Below are 5,620 nucleotides of genomic sequence, written 5' to 3'. Positions count from 1 at the left end.
CCCGGGTGGAGTTGCCATCCTCTTTCTCCAGCCCCATGGAAATGCATTTTCACCCTTCCCCTCTCTTTAAGGAAGCAGCAAATGATGTTCAAGGGGCTGAATTTGAGCTCCGTTGTGGCTGGGAATGAAACTGGGATAAACTGGGATTATTCCATCCCAGCAGGGCACACCTGGAGCATCCAACACCTCGCAGCGCCGCTCCCCGGGGCCAGCCGAGCACAGGGAGCCCTCAGCCGCCTTCAAATCAAAGCTGAGTTTATTTATTCAGCTCCTCTCTGCCTTCATTTTGCTGAGAAATGGATTTGTGCCTCCTCTCCGCTGGGGAAGCCTGAAAAGCAGCTGACTCAGCAGCTCCCAGACTCATCCCAGGGAGCTGCACCGGGATCGGATGCTCATCCTCAAGGCTGAGCTGCTTCCCAGGCCTGGGCTTCCCTTTGGAGCCACTAAATCCCTTCCACAGGCCGGACCAGCAAGGGATGCAAAGGAAAAACCTCTCATTTGGGATTGATTGGCTCAATTTGAAAATCCAGGGCAGGATTTGCCCATCTGCTGGTGGATTTTTGTGCGGGATTTCTGAGCGTTTTGTCGGGTCTGCAAGTCCTCCTCCTCGCTGGGAGTCCATGGGAGCTGGTTTTAATTATCAATAAAAACTGATTTTGAAATACTCTGGGGATTTATCCGCGGCCTCAGCACTTGAGGCACCAGGATCCAGAGGGATCCAGATGCAGAAGGATCTGGGATCCATTCGGGGCTGCCCCAGACTAATTGATTAAGGTGTCTAAAAGGCTCCTCTGAAATGAGGTCGTGCTAATTGCACAACCTCCTCTTAGTGCTCCCTGTGCTCTCCAGAGGACGGAGCCCACAGGGCACCAGCCCCGTTTCTGCCAGGCCTGAGCTATAAATAAATCCAGGAACATCGGGATGGATCCTGCCCTGGCTTATTCCAATAACTGGACAGTGCTACACGAGCCTGCAGCCTGGCCCAGAAAGGCAATTTTGTTTAATCAAGCTGATTTAAGGAAGTTTAACCCCGTTTTTAATTACGACATTGAGCTGCCTGGCGCTGCAAATCCCCACTGGCGTCCCAGACCTCAGGGATGCTGATTCCTGCCCAAGGGATGCTCCTCCCCACCCCGGGGATGCCGATTCCTGCCCAAGGGATGCCAATTCCAACCCAGACCCCACAACCATGGGCTGGCACGGGGTGGGATCGCCGTGATGATGGTGGGAATTCGCCGTGGGACAGGCGAGAGACTCCCAAAACCATTCCCAGCCTGGATGAGGAGGCTGCTCCAGCCCCCAGGAGCAAAGAAAGGCCGTTGCCTCCAGGCCACTAATTCCCAGGTAATCCCATCTCCACGGCTTTGCTCCTTTCCCTGGGTATTCTGCTCCACAATGGCCCAAGTGGAGCTGAAAATGGGGAGTTTTTTACTTCACGCTCTGCTCCCCCACCCACAATTCCATCAAAGCCCGTTCCAGGTTCTTGGAGGCTGAATTCTCCTCACAAGTGTGAAAAGCAGCTCATAAAGGAAAATGGTTTAAGCCATGAATCATTTAAAAAGCACCCGGCACTGCCGAAGGCAGGGGAGGAAATTGGGAAGGAAATAGCCGCGGATTGCGGAGATTCGGGCAGGGAGAGGGTCCCGGGATTTGTGGGATGATGGAAATGAGGTGGCACAGCGAGGATCCAGCTGTGGGACTTGGTGTTCCCCTCCCAGCATCGTTAGCATTTCCATTAATTAATTAATCTGCAGTAACCCCAGGGGTCCGGGTGATGCAGCTCTTTATCCCTCCTGCACGGGGTGCGTTGGGTGGGGCCGTGCAAGGAGCGGGAAGCTCCCTCCTTTGGGATCAGGGTCTTTGAATTTGGGTGCTGGGGAGCAGGATCCCAACCTTCCCCCACCACATCCCTGCCGGCTTCCAGCATCCCTCCCTGAGCCTTCCTGCAGCGGGAATCATTCCCATCCCTGCATCCAGGGCTGAGAAACCTCCATTTTCCCGTTAATTCCCGATTTTTGGGTGACACAGCGGCGTTTGGGAGAGGCCACCCCGGATTGCGGGGTCTCAGTGACACCGAGGGATGCTCCCAGACTCCCTCTCCCGTTTCTTCCCACCCTCCCGACACTCAAACCCTTGGAAAAGGTGATGTAATTCCTTCAGAGGACGCTGTGTCTGTGACAGGGTTTAACCCGAGCAGTTTCGGGGGCTCCCGTGCCCGGGCTGCAAAATCCTGTTACGGTTTTCAGACTTGGGGAGCCGGGATGTGCATCCCAGGGGATGCGCTCCCTCCCCGAGCCGGGAGGAGGAGGAGGAGGAGGGCGGGAGGAAGGCCGGGGCTGTTCCCCAGGGAAGCACAGCTGGATCCCGGCCAGCTGCTGGCTCAGCAAAGCTCCCCCCTGAATCCCGAAGGAGAAGGAGGTTTAGGATACGCGGGATGGACTTTTCCAGAGGCAGTGCCCGGTCTGGCAGCCACCCCTGCAGGAGGCACGGTCCTCCCTGCACTTCTCATCCTCCCCAAATCCTCTGGACGCTCCATCCATGGCCACCTGCACGTCCCTGTCACTGTGGGAAAGCATTCCCGAACCGCACACATCCCGAGCCTCACAGCTCCTCATTCCAGGGAAAGCCAGGACGCTGCTGTTTTCCTCCTTGTGCTTAACGATGAGGAGCAAACCCCGCAGCAGCCAAAGGGTTTTATCCCGAGGATTTGAGCACCCGAGCCCAGCCCTGGCTCCAGGATTCACGGGAGGTGTTGAGAAACACCAAAGGGAGATTGTCCCGAGGGAAATCCAGGCGCATCCCACCAGGACCCCGCCTCAGGGTGCTCAGAGCAGCCCAAATCCCATCGAGGCCACCATGGGATCCATCAGGGGGGATTTGGGAAGTGCGACTCAGCCCCACAGAGACCTCTTCCCATGGGAGCACATCCAGCCCAGGATGAACCCCCACTGGTGGGGAAGAGCCGGATCCAATCTCCCCGCAGACCCCACGCTCAGGTCTGCTCCGCGGGGATTAATCCTCGTTAATCCGGGATTACAGCAGCACTGGGGCAATTAACTAACGAGCTTTTCCAGCAGCAGACAATGCCTTGCACAGCCCACAGACATTAATGGAGTGAGAAGGAGGATTTCGTGCAACACTTCCTTCCAAACCTCCTTTCCCGGGAGAGCCGGTTCCTCTCTTTCCCTGCATCCTGCTGCACGAGGCTCGGGAAGGGATCTGCCATTCCCATGGATGCTGCAGGCTCATCCCTCGGCACAGGGCAGATCCTCCTGTCCCACGCTCCTTCCCCAGTCCCAGGAGGAGCTCCCGGCTCCAGGGAGAGACAGCAAATTGGGAAGCACAAATTCCCATCCCAGAGCTCCCCGCGTCGCTCGGAGTGACCGAGCCCCTGGTAGTCCAAGGGGGTTGGGAGAAGCAGAGATTTTCCTGGGATCTGGGAATCCCAGGATGAGCTGGGAATGATGCTGAACACTCACAGAGGCTGCATCTCACTCAGTGAGAATGGATCCTGCCTCGGCCATGGGAATTGTGGCTCTGGATGGGAGCCTGAAGCTGCTGAGGTTTGGCCCAGCTTTCCATGGGGAAAAGATCCCCCAGGAAGAACAGAGCTTTTTTTTCTGGGAGAGAAAAACCATCCCTAATTCCTTTTGGGGAACCAAGGCTCCGTGGGGGGTTCCCATCTGCCAGGATCCCAAACATCAAGGATGCAAAAAGACACGGATGAGCCCCACTGGACCCAGCCCTGGTGCTGCAGCTGGGCTCGAGTCCTTGGGCACCAGGATTTGGGAAAGGCATCCCAAAAACCAGAGCAAAACCCCCTGGGGAATTCTCCCTGGGCCTAATAATATGTGGAATATTATGATATATTGTGTATAAAAACCATGGTGGGGGATAATAATGTAGATAATAGAATAATAAATATAAACCAAATAATATCTGCTAATAATGTACAGAAGTCATATAAACTATATAAAACCACAATAATTACTAATAGCATCTATAATATAATAACATACTTTAAAAAAACCTAACAACTGCTAACAAATCCTGTCTTGGAGGAGCCTCTGGAGCTCAACAGCATTGGATATTCCAAGGGAGAGCTCTTTCCCAAGCCCTGGGAAGGGACAGCCCCTTCTAAAGGATAACTCCCAGATAAATTCCCAGAGGGAGGAAGGATACGGCACTCACCGGATGAGAAGGTGCAGGGGGCCAGGGCCACCCCGGGGCTGTGATTCCCAGTGCCAGGCTGTGATTCCCAGTGCCAGGCTGTGATTCCCAGTGCCAGGCTGTGATTCCCAGCTCTGGATTGCCGGGAAAGTTTCTTTAATCCTGCCTTGACGGAGGCCGGGGTTTATAGGGCTCAGCTCAAGGTTACCTTCACGCCGTTCTGCAACTGCCTCTGCTCTCCCTGCTCATTTTTATATTAAATTATTCCCAGAAGTTGCCAGCATGGATGTGGGAAGAGGAAAATAAACGGGGGAGAGCTTCTGGCAGGATTTCATTGCCTTATATTCCTTATTTCCCCGGCGGAGCCGTTCGTGCACAAAGTCTGGGAAGGAGGATGAGGATGGGGATGAGGATGGGGATGAGGATGGGGATGAGGATGGGGATGAGGATGAAGATGAAGAGAGCTCTCTCCTGCCTGCCTCTGCGAAGCAAAACCTTTCCCAAACCAGCAGAAACCAGCGGAAAAATCCCTGCCGGGATGAGGAGGGAATCATCAACTCCCGCAAAGCCGCGGGGGGACGCGGAGCCCCCCCGGCTTCCCGCACACGCCGCTCCCCGTGCCCAATTCCCGGCGGGCCGGGCTCCTGCCGACCCCCGCTCCGGACCTTCCTGATCCTTTTTTATCCCCTATTTTTAAAAAAATTAATTTTGCGCAGGGCTCGGGGTGTGGGGGTGGCGCCGTTGGTTTCCTTCTCTTATTTTTTGGTGGCTCATTTGGGTTTTTATTTTTTCCCCGTGAAACCCCGGTTTTAACTCGCCCCCCCCCCCCTCGCCGGCAGCGCCGCTTCCTCCTCCCCCGAGCCCTTCCTCCTCCTCCTCCTCCTCCTCCTCACCGTCCCCGGGCCCTGCTCCCGGCCGCTCCAGCCGCTCCATCCATCGCTCCATCCATCCCTCCGTGCCTCCATCCGCGGCCGCCCCGGGGAGCGGCGGGGCCGGGGGGGCTCCGGGCTGTGCCCGCGGCCCGGCCCCGCTGCCGGGGCGGTTCCGGAGGTTCCGCTGCTGCCGGTACCGAGCGAGGAGAGCCCGGCCCGGCGGCTGCAGCTCGGCTCTGCCCGCAGCCGCTGCCGGGCGCCGCTTCTTAATGTCTCCATCCAGCGGCTCCGCTCCCTCCGCCGGCTGCCGGCCTTAACCCCTTCCCTCCCGCCGCCCCGCCGGGATCTTCTTTAAAAAAATAATTTATTTTTATTTTTATTTCTGGGTTTTCCTGGTTTGCAGGGATGCAGCTTTAGGGTGGCTCCTCAGGGATGCTGAGGATCTGCATCCTCCACCCCGGGAATCCGGTTCCATCCTGGGACCGGCCTGAGAATCACTGGAGACGGCAAGGGTTGAACTTTAAAATGTAAATGCCATTAAAATTACCATTAAATTAAAATATTTTTTAAAATATATT

At 55.9% G+C, this 5,620-nt stretch overlaps 1 protein-coding gene across 2 annotated transcripts in view; it reads right to left on the bottom strand.

Moving 5' to 3' along the window:
* The window catches only part of WSCD2 (WSC domain containing 2), a 21,599-nt gene extending 16,347 nt beyond the window's left edge, over positions 1-5,252 (bottom strand). The window contains exon 1 of one of the 2 annotated variants that reach the window (XM_015643535.3): positions 5,064-5,252. The gene's annotated coding sequence lies outside the window, so the exon portion shown is untranslated. Of the gene's footprint in view, positions 1-4,191; positions 4,881-5,063 lie in introns of those variants that run through there. The other variant, XM_015643536.2, reaches the window with a different exon arrangement.
* Positions 5,253-5,620: the final 368 nt, after the last annotated feature.

The sequence above is a fragment of the Parus major genome, chromosome 15 (assembly GCF_001522545.3).
Source record: "Parus major isolate Abel chromosome 15, Parus_major1.1, whole genome shotgun sequence".
NCBI classification, from domain to species: Eukaryota; Metazoa; Chordata; class Aves; order Passeriformes; family Paridae; genus Parus; species Parus major.
This window is presented reverse-complemented; position numbering and strand designations above follow the sequence as displayed.